This window comes from Leopardus geoffroyi, chromosome C2 (genome assembly GCF_018350155.1).
Source record: "Leopardus geoffroyi isolate Oge1 chromosome C2, O.geoffroyi_Oge1_pat1.0, whole genome shotgun sequence".
Taxonomy (NCBI): domain Eukaryota; kingdom Metazoa; phylum Chordata; class Mammalia; order Carnivora; family Felidae; genus Leopardus; species Leopardus geoffroyi.
This window is the reverse complement of record NC_059333.1, coordinates 90,576,084-90,587,189: the sequence shown is the minus strand read 5'-3', so window position 1 is coordinate 90,587,189 and position 11,106 is coordinate 90,576,084. Positions and strand designations below refer to the sequence as shown.

Genomic DNA, 11,106 nt, shown 5'->3' with positions numbered 1-11,106 from the left:
AGCTTTCAGCACAGAGCCCAATGTGGGGATCAAACTCAGGTACTATGAGATCATGACCTGAGCTAAAGTCAGATGCTTAACCAACTGAATCACCCAGGCGCCCCTGGATGAGTTCTGTTATAATTTGACTGTCTTGAGTGAGGACAAAAAAAAAAAAAAAAAAAAAAAAAAAGAACCAGACCTGGCATAATTATTGTCCTGTTCCAAAAGTAATGATTTAAAATAAAATAAAAAACTAATTTTAATTTAGAAAAAATAGTTCAACCAAACATTCTTTGTGGTCTTTTTGAAAATAAGAAATAGAATTAAACTGACAGTTATCTTTTATATCTTCTGTTCCTTGAAGGGTAAAACAAAACAAACAAACAAAAAAACAAACATAGAAGAATCTACACCTTTAGTGTTTATTTTGTGTTTGATGATAAAGAGTTCCTGATACACAGAAAATTATCTCTTGTGGGCTGCTAGTTTTAACAAGAATTATACTCCGAGGGTCAAATTGTACCACATTTGGAGATTCTTTGTTGTTCCTGATCCAATCTGCTCTCTACAAAACCTCCTAAGTTTAATAGAGGGATACAGACCTAGAAAGAAAGATAGAACCTAGAGAATTTGTTGTTTTAACTCAGCTGCCGGTTAAAACTTACAATATTGCAACTCAGTTTAAATGTTTACTAGCATCCTCAAATAACTCAGAAAGAACATTTAACAAAATAAAAGCATTTTCCAAAGACTTATTCTATCGATCCCAAAAGATAGGTGTAAGCAGAAATGGAAAAAAAGACAGCTCAGCCCTAAAATGCAGGGAGAACATGGGAGCAAGTTTACCCTGAACATGTAAGGCCAAGACCTTTATAAACCTGGAGTTTTAATAGTAAACCCCAATTTCAGTGCAGTTCCCTTAAGAACCTAACATACAAGGAGAAGACAAAGAACAGATATATCTGAAGAGCCTACTACATATCAGACTGTGTTAGGTTTATTTTATATTCAAACTATCAAGTGTCCATTAATAGCCCCAATACAAGAAGCTATCGTTCTTTTTCATATGGAAATGCTGAAAATTAAAAGACTTTTAACGCTTGCCCAGGATGATAGATGCAGCAGGTTACAGGACTCAGAAGTGCACGTTTAAACTGAGGCTTCAAAATAGGTAGGAGTCTCTGTATTCATTCCAGGATTAAAGCAGAGACTCAATCCTCTCTGAGAAAAGTAGCATGCATGTTAGAGTTTTTCACTTCATCAAAGGTTATATTGATGTTAACTGGAGCTACTGGACTTCTACCAGAAATTCTGGGGAAACACATGACTGAAAATTTCGAGGATGAAGAGTAGTAATATTCTGGAAGGTTCTAGCCATACCTCATCTTTTGCTACAAATTATTTCCAACTTTTGAGTTCAGATTGGTCCAGGTATTCAAGCAGTACAGTAATTATGTCATTCTTTTCTTTTACTTTCAATGAAAAGCTTCTTAAACCTTGGAGACATGAACACCCCTGGTTCAAATATATTATCCTTTAGTCTTTACATGATTTTGAGTATTATGTCTAGCATCTTAATACACTGTTAGGATTATATCCTCTTCCCTAGATTCCACTTTCATTTTCTGCAATGAATTTATATTACACTATTATATTGCCAAGTCATTTTAGAGGTTACCTATCCCTAACACGAAAGTATTTTGGCAGCTTGTCTATTGCAAAACACTACGTTTTATTGAATAATTGGAAGTCAGCTTTTCATTTCTTTGGTTTGATTCTCAATGTATTGCCTACTTTCAAAAAAACATAATTACATACATTTCTCTATCAGATTCTTAGTTGCTTCATTTTCTTCTGCATCCTAATGTTAGGTATTTATTCAACTCTTCTCTAAGCATCATATAATTGTGAAATGGAATTGCCAGCCCCTAATGTTATCAGCAAAATCCATTAGGTAATTTCTGTAGCTTGAATTGCCCCTATCTCATTAAAGCAGCCTACTGTCCCCAGTGATTCTTTTCTAGCTTAGATAATATTGTTTAAAAATATAAGCAATTATACACAGAATACTCATTTAAAATTTTGTTGTGCCTACAATTGTGCCAAACATTGACATTTTCGAACTATGGCAGGATAAATTCAGTTCAATTCAATTTAACACACATTTATGGGATGGCAGATATATGTCAAAGCACTAGCCTAGGTTCTGGGGACATAAAGATAAATAGTACCCAGTGCTTACTATCTGGGAACTCGCAATATAAAAGGAAACAAAACACAAAAACTGACCCTGACACAATATGATAAACCCTATAAGACAGGTATAGAGGAAATTTATGAACACACAAAAGATGAGCCAATTAAGTTGACCTTGAGGGGGTAGTGGGTGAGAGTGCTTTTATTGAGAGCATAGAGGTGGTTATTATATTTGGCTTCCAAGGATAAATGGTTGCTCTTCATGTTTTAAAAACTGTGAAGGCCATTCTAAGCAGATGGAAGAACATACGCAAGGAAATGGAAGTATAAATGTGCATGGGCTTTTCACAGGTGCTTGGATCAGTTGACCAACAGGAGAAGCTAGAAGGAAATGTTGGGTCAACTGTTTGGCAAGATGGATGTCACACTGAAGAGTTGGACAATTATTTTAAAGGTGATTGTGTTTAAAAAATTACTACAAACTAGTAGGTAAATGTAACATTTGTATATTATCTCACAAGTCAGAAACCTAGGCATGGTTTAGCTGGATCCTCTACTTGGAGTATCAACAGACCCCAATCAGCTTAATTAGTTACGCATCCGACTGTTGATTTCGGCTCAGGTCATGATCTCACAGTTTGTGGGTTCAAGCCCTGTGTCAGCTCCAAATTGACAGTACAGAGCCTGTTTCAGATTCTTTTCCCATCCCCCACTGCTCTCTCTCTTTCTCTCTCAGTAAATAAATAAATAAGTAAATAAATAAACAAACAAACTTTTTTTTTAAAAAGGGTGTATTAAAAAAAACAATGTATTAGCCAGTGTTAGGTTCTTATCTGGAGATTTGACTAGGGAAGCCAATGCTTCCCCATTTAGATGGTTATTGGCAACATTCAGTACTTTGACTGTTCCAAATGCACAATTTGAGAGAGAGAGAGAGAGAGAGAGAGAGAGAGAAAGAAAGCAGCCTGACTAGAACAAATGAGCTAGCAAGATGGAGTTTTATATAACATAAAAGTGATATCCCATCACTTCTGCCATATTAAAATTGTAAACAGTAGGAGGTGGTGATCGGTGACACCGTAAAATTTGTCCACAAGGAGATAGTTTTTAAGTGGTGATGATAATACATATGTATAACAAAGAAACAGGTATGCCAGGGTGAATAGTGGTTTCAAGGTGGAAAGGGATGGAAATACATAAATTTACCTTTTAAAATTTCTCTAAAATAATTTTCCTTTCAGAGATTAGTTTGTGTTATTTTCCTACCAAAGAAAAATGAAGATCATAAAGCTTCTTGGGATTTACTAAAAACATTCTCCCCTTAGGAAAGAAGAAAAGGACAGCACCTTGTAATACTAAAAGGTAGCTCTCCTTAGAAGAGGGAGGGCCAGGATAGGGGGCCCTCTGTTTCGATTAATGGGATATAATTAGATTCTTTTATGTTTCAAACACATTTTTTAATGTTGATTTATTTTTGAGAGACAGAGAGACAGGGAGAGAGACAGAGTGTGAGCTGGGGCAGAGGAGGGACAGAGAGAGGGAGACACAGAACTCAAAGAGGCTGACAGTACAGAGCCCAACGTGGGGTTTGAACTCACAGCCCCTGAGATCATGACCTGAGCTGACGTCGAATGCTTAACCGTCTGAGCCACCCAGGAGCTCCAGATTCTTTTATGTTTCAAAACTTTAAAATAGATTCTCTGGAAAGAAGCAAAGGAAGATGATGACAAGTAGTCTTTGAGGGAACCAGCACCAAACCTATTCTGACCTGGCAGCCCTTACTTAGCCTACAGTGTTCAGTTCACTAACTGAACAAAACACGATTGTAAAAGGGCATTATTCCTGGCTAGGGAGGAAACAGGGTGATGGGACAGTTGGTGGGAATCCTTGTTTTGTTTTGTTTTAAGCATGGCTTCTGGTCATTTCTAACCACCACTTGGTTCTACCCCATGCTTACTTTGTGGGAGGTGAAATACATTCTCTTTAAGCAACAAAAGATGACTCACTCCAGCAACACCCATGTTACTGGTAAGTTCTGATGTACTTTTTCAGCCTTGGCTTTACAACTACAATAACCTTGGGATTATATATATTCCAGTTCTTACTCGTAGATGATCTGAATCAAATGCTCTGATATATGCAAGAATTGGAAAAATTTTAATGCTCTTTAGGTGTTTCCAATGTATAGCCAAGGTTGAGAACCAATATGCCAGGAAACTCAGAATATATGGTAGGATGGTGCTAGAGGTTAGTCTAAACTTGCTGATGTTAGGGAAATGGGTGGGGAGAATGAACTTCTAATTTCTGAGGAAATCAGTCTGGGGTACTGGTCTACTCTAATTGGAGCAGGTAAGAACACACACACAGGGATACACTTTGTATTGCTATTTTATGAATGAGCAGTTATGTGCTGATAAATATTTAACAACCAGATTTCAGGGGAAAAATAGAGTTCTAATTTATAGATTTGATTATATTCATGATGCAAATGGTCCTAACTATTTTTTAACATCTATCAAATTTATCACTGAATGCAAAGTTGGAAAGAGATGAATGGTAAGTAGCACATCCCTGCATAGTGTTTCTACAATACAGATAAAATAAACAATAACTTCAAGAGCATAGAAAAGAGTAAAATATATTTTTAAAAAGCAAGGAGTTTTGAGTATTTATTTTCATTGTTTCATAAAACTTAATTGTAAGTTTCTATTATTCGCTTTTGAATAATGACTGCCTTTAACAACTGACTCAAATAATCCTTTAAAATGTAAAACGGGCCATTACAACATTTTATGAATGTGGTTCAGCAAAAGGCGACTTACCTGCAAGCAGGACTAATATTCAAAATACGTAACACCTATGTCTGCATGGGCACCACCTCATCAGAATTGTTACTAAGCCAGTATGCCATGGCTCTGCCTGAAAGGCTTTAAGGGTGTATCTAGAGGACGGATGCTATTTATCTTCACCTTTGTGTCCCTTAAGGTCCCTAGCACACTGACATTGACATAATGTCATAACAACATAGAATGTCATAAAGACATAAATGACATAAAGATATTGAACATAATGACTGAATAAATAAGTGATTGAATAAATTATGTATTAAAGGGCCTGACTCCATAGTAGTTCCTTTACTAAGGATTCATGTTATAACAAACCCCCTCCCTCCTTTTGTAGAAAGAGTTTGTGATTGGCTGAGGATCTTTATAGAGGAAAGTAAACAGTATTTCATTTATTCCTTTTCTTACTGATCTTCTTTGCCATATGTCGAGGTTCTACATTGAAGTAGATACCTACTCCCCCTTCTGTGCTCTAAGTAAATTGAAGTCCCTGCTATCCTCAGACATGTCTGGCTATCTCATGCTCCATCAGACTTGTTTACTTCTTCTCAGTACTCACTTTTCTCAACTTTTCCCTTGGATCATCTGTTTCCCTTTCCAGATTCAGGAAACTTTTTTCTATTCTTCTCTGCAGCTTCTAGGATATTTGTTACATTCTCCTCTGTGCTCCCACTATGATTGATACATAATGCAAACATAATATCTAATACTTTCTATGGTTTAATTGTTTATATATCTGTATTTGTTGACTTCTCTCTATCCTTGGGGAGAATGTTGCCCCTTGAAGGCATCATTTCTTCTGAAATCTTCTTGATGTCTCCTGTCTACCTTGAGATTTTCTACTGGGTATTACACATGTGTGACCATCCCTCCCCCTTTCCAGAGCTTAGGTTCTTTGAAAGCAGAGCTAGGATATCATCTATCACTATTCCTAAAAGAAAAGATATTGGGGACTTTGAAGACAGACTTCTGGGATTAGAATTTGGGCTTTACACTAACTATGTGTGTGATTTGAAACTAATTACTTCCTTCTGCCTCATCTTACTTATCTGAAAAACAAAAGTGTTAAAAAGTATACCAATTGCCCAGATTGTTCAGAGTACAGAATGAGTGAACTCATAAAAATAAATAAATAAACAAACAAACAATAAATAAATAAATAAGAGATTTAGAAGAATGCTTAGAACATAGTGAGCACAAAATGAATATTAGCTATTATTATTCTTACAGTAAACACTCAATAATTGCTGAATGAATGAAGAATAAAACATATAATAACAAACCAACAACACTTAACTCCATTACACCATACTTAGTATTATACTACCTTATTCCAGCAAAGATAAATAAATTGATTTACCATTTTAACACTATGCAATAACTGAAATTAATTTTCTTTTTTCTGTTACTCAAAGATTGTCTCTTTCTTTCTGAACTACCTTCAGGGTTTTTTTTTATTTATTTAATTGTTAATTAATATCTTTCTAAACCAGAGAGTGCTTAAAAAATTCATGCTGAAGGTAGGACCTTTACTTCTGTCAGACCATTTGCTTTCTAAGATGACTTTCACCCCATGCATCCCGAGATGGTAAGTCATTAGTTTTGATGTAGCCTGATACCAAAAAGAACATGCCATTTTCCTTTAAAGAGATAAGTTAAAATGCAAAAGGTAATAAGAAGCAAAAAGCAAGTATCCATTTTTAACTCTTTACCTAAGCAGAATTTTTATTTCTGATGACATATGAAACAGATCATTTAACCAGAAACTGGGAGTATAGGAGCTATGAAATCCCAGAATATAGTATCTTAGGATACTTAGGAGAACAAAATATGTGGATTTATTTGCCTTCTGAAAATATGCTTAGGATATTGAACCAAGACTAAATGGGTTCTTAACTTGAATTTACCATTATGGACATGTTTAATTCATCATTTAAAAAATCTTATCTGGGCATCTTTACTATTGATCCTTTTTTCTTTTTGTCTCTTAGTTACAAAACTTTCCTAAGAAACTCTTGATTTTTAGTTGCATAGATTTATTTTTTTAATGGGGGGGGGGCTATTTATTTTCCTTTGAAGCCATACAGATACTTGCACTGATAAACTGGAAGAGATTGCTCTTGGGCAGTTGTAATTTGCCTATAACTTATCAGTAAGTAAGTAAGTAAGTAAGTAAATAAATAAATAAAATCACTTCAAGAAATCCCATTAAATCCAAGGAATCAATTTTAATGTTTGTAATTAATCTTTCCTAATATCAAAATCACCACAAGAAAAAAATGTGAAATGAAGCAAATTATTGAAGATGAAAATCAAATATCTTCTCATAATAAAACAATGTAGATCTTAGAAGTCAAGAATTCAGAAGTGTCCTTCCTCATTTAAACTGTTTCTCTCCTACAGTATTAAACCAGAGCCAGTCTTTCTGATCTTTCATGTAAAAATTCTTTAGACTATATTACAACAGTTTCAAATTCCTTGAAACTCTTACTTTTAGAAACATATTATTCAGAAATATTTTATTTTGGTTCAGGTTGAACAAGGAATGATACAAGGAATTTTTCAGATAATCAATAGAAAACACACTGGATGAAGTATACACATTAGAAGTCTACATTTTTGTCATCAAACCTACTTTATATATTGTTTTACTTTTCTCTTAGCCAAATAACTGCTTTTGATAATAACTAATATATAAAAATGATAGGAAAACACAGAAGATAATAGTATATTCCTAGAGTGAACTTAGGAATTTTTTTTTCCAAATGCCAAATTTTCTCCTACTTGCTTTTGAGCCCAGGCTAAAGATACACAAAATTCTTGCTTCACCCTTAATATTCAGAAAGGGAAAATAGTGCAATTATTCTGATTTTTTTTGTATGCCATTTTCTTACATTCTCTCCTAGATGCTTTATTCTTGTCTTACTTCCAAACAATTTAGGCACAAATACTACCTCTGTACATGCTACAAATATTGAGGATTTGTCAGTAAAATGTAGTATCTCTGAGGGAGTCTATCTATCTGACACTACTTTCTCCTAGGACCTTACATCTATATTTCTGATTTTTGCAATATTTTATATCACTTCCCCTCTCCCATCACTAGTATTCTGGAAAGGCAATAAGCAGCAAAATTATTATTCACATTTAAAAGAGAGAAAATTGAGGCTGGAAAGACTTGTCCAAGGTCACAGAGGGAGACACTCCCTGGGGAGACACTGGAGAGTTATAGCAAATACTTTCTATAGAATATTTGCTTTTATAACATACTGCATCATATGAGGTAAATGCACTTTCTTTGAATGTGGAAAGCAAAGAGACTTGTTAGAAAACATGCAATTTCACAAGTAAGCCAGGAATATGTTTTGCCCAAAGAGACACCTGGAATTAATTGTTGCTCTCTTAAGAGATCAATGGGACTCATGTAGGGATTGCAATGTGTGGCACAGTCACTGAGGCGGAAGACTTTCATGTTGGCAAAGCAGTGCCTCCCAGATAGATCTTTTAATTGCTTAAACATTAGGAGCAAGCTGTCACCTTGTGGATGAAAGCTTTAGTTGATATCTTGATACTTGGCATTCCTACCTCCAGTGGACTTAAAATAAAGGTTTGAAAATATGAGGAAAATTTAGCTCTTAGCTAAACTCCTTAGATTGAAGCCTTCTTATCTAAAAAGTAACTCTAACTAGGAGTTATTTCTTCCCTACTCCCTCCCTCCCTTCCTTCCTTCCTTTTTTTTCTGCCAACAGATAATTTTTACAAATTATTAACAAAAGTTTCATGAACACTTATTAAGAGCAATTTTAGTTACTGTTTAAACATACATTGAAACTCCAGTGCTATGATCTATTATTAGTATCCATGAGAAAGAAAAATAAACCTCAGATCCTTCCCTTGACAAGGCTATAAGCTAGTGTGAGATGGAAGATGTATACAACTGACCACACCACAATATAAATATGATAAGTTGTAGTATAGAAGGGAAAAAACTAATTATCTTTGGAGTTCAGAGAGAAAGAGATGGACTTCATTAAGGATGGGAAAGTGAGGCAAGACTCAAAGAATTAATATCAGAGAACAGGTGACCTCTATCTTGTCTTCTCTCCTGTTTGATCAGAATTTATATCATACTGCACTGCTATCTTTTGGGAGTTTCCTAAAACAATATAATACTTATTGAATAACCAGGCCAGATGAAAGTCATCTGTCAACATTACTCCAGCTTCCATGTTACCTCATTCTGCCATTTGAAGGCTTTTCTTCACAGAAATGAAATGCTTCAAATTCAAATCCTCAAAAAACTGCCTCAGTTCAATTTTGGAATCTTAATGTGATGCTTCTACATGGATCATAACAGGTTTCTCTTTCCCCTGCCTTCCCTACATGAAATAGAATAAGAAAATTAATTATGCCACTTGACAACAACCACATTTGATAAGTGTGATTGTTGGGCAGGAGTCTTGTGGGGAGGGCACAACAAACTAAAGTATTTTGGCAAAGATGAGACTCTACCACAATCATTGCCAGAGCTGTCTCATTATATACCTCCTTGGAGGAGAGAATACAAGATATCCTTGAAGCCTAGTGATGTTGCAACCCTGACTGTACCTATTCTATTTGAGGTGACAAGTATAAATTATGGAAAATGAGATGGCATGTTAGCTATTTGATGGTGTTTGACTTAGGGCCACAATACAACTGTAAAGAACAAGTTAGCCACATTCAATGATGGATTTGAATTTCATATTGACATTTTGTAGAAGGATATAAGGCATCTCAGCTAATTTCACGCTTACTTGAGTAGAAATATATGAAAGTCTAGTTAGTTCACATATTTTAAGATAAGTTGAAGCCACTAGTCTTTAAACATATCTTGATAATTGGGGGAAAAATCACTCTGAAGAATTCTTGAATGTGTATTTTATAAATCAATGCTTATGTGTTAACCATTGATAAATGTATGCCACACACAGATTGTAGACACCTATTTCTATAAACTGACTTCTGTTTATTCTTAATTTTTCTGTTTAGAATGTTATACTCTTCAGCCTTTTTTTCATCATTCATGAATGAATATAACATCTCTTTATCCACCCATTTGTTTATCTAATAAATATTCATTGAGAACTAGTATGTATCACGCAGATCTAGGCACTTGGCAATATGGCTGGGAATAAGACATAAAAGATCCTGGTGTTTTAGGAAGAGGAGGGCCTGTGTGCGGCTCCTGCCCTTTCCGACCCATCTGGGCATATGCTTCGGGTTTCCAGTCTGAATTGGCGGTGAGAGCAGAGCCTGAGGAACTCGAGGTGCCTGAGGCTTGTGGGGCATTACTGGAGATGGACAGCTGGATTCCTTATTATGACTACCCTGTGGTTTTCCTGCCTGCCTACAAGTATCCCCAAGCATGGATTCCTCCTCATGAGAGGGTGCATCACTCAGGACCCAGTTTCTGCCTGGAACTGTCACACTGAAGAAGCCCACTGGAACTCAGTTGGCATTTAATATCCAAGGAGGAAAGGCCTCACAACTAGGGATCTTTATCTCCAAGGTGATTCCTGACTCTGATGCACATCAAGCAAGACTTCAGGAGGGGGACCAAATTGTAGCTGTGAATTATGTGGATTTCCAAGACATTGAGCACAATGTTGAGATCCTGAAAACAGCGCATGAAATCGGTAACCATACAATTATCATCACTGAAAAGAGAGGACTGTGCACCAGAGAATTGCAGCCCATAGCCCTCCACATGGAATCTTCTAGGACAAGCTAATTAGGCCTCAGGGAAGTCTCTGGAGAAACTCTATTCCTGGCCCCACCCTGGCAGAGTGGAGTGGGGAGGATGGGGACATAGTAAGGCCCTGCACCAAGCCAGCTAGCCAACTGCATTACCCAAACTGAACTGTACTTTTTGTTTCCTAGTTTTCTAGGTGATCTTCATTCCCTGAAAGAGGAAGAATGATGATATCTAGGTATAGCCTATGGAGAACCCTGCTAGAAAAGGTAACTGACATTTATTGAATACCCTGTGCTAGACAATTATGCATATGTCATATCATTTTCACTCGAGTATAGAGATTAATAG

General features: G+C 35.8%; 1 pseudogene; it reads left to right on the top strand.

Annotated features, from left to right (window-relative positions):
* The first annotated feature begins 10,360 nt into the window (after window positions 1-10,360).
* LOC123610357 lies at window positions 10,361-10,784 on the top strand (annotated as a pseudogene).
* The last annotated feature ends 322 nt before the right edge of the window (window positions 10,785-11,106 follow it).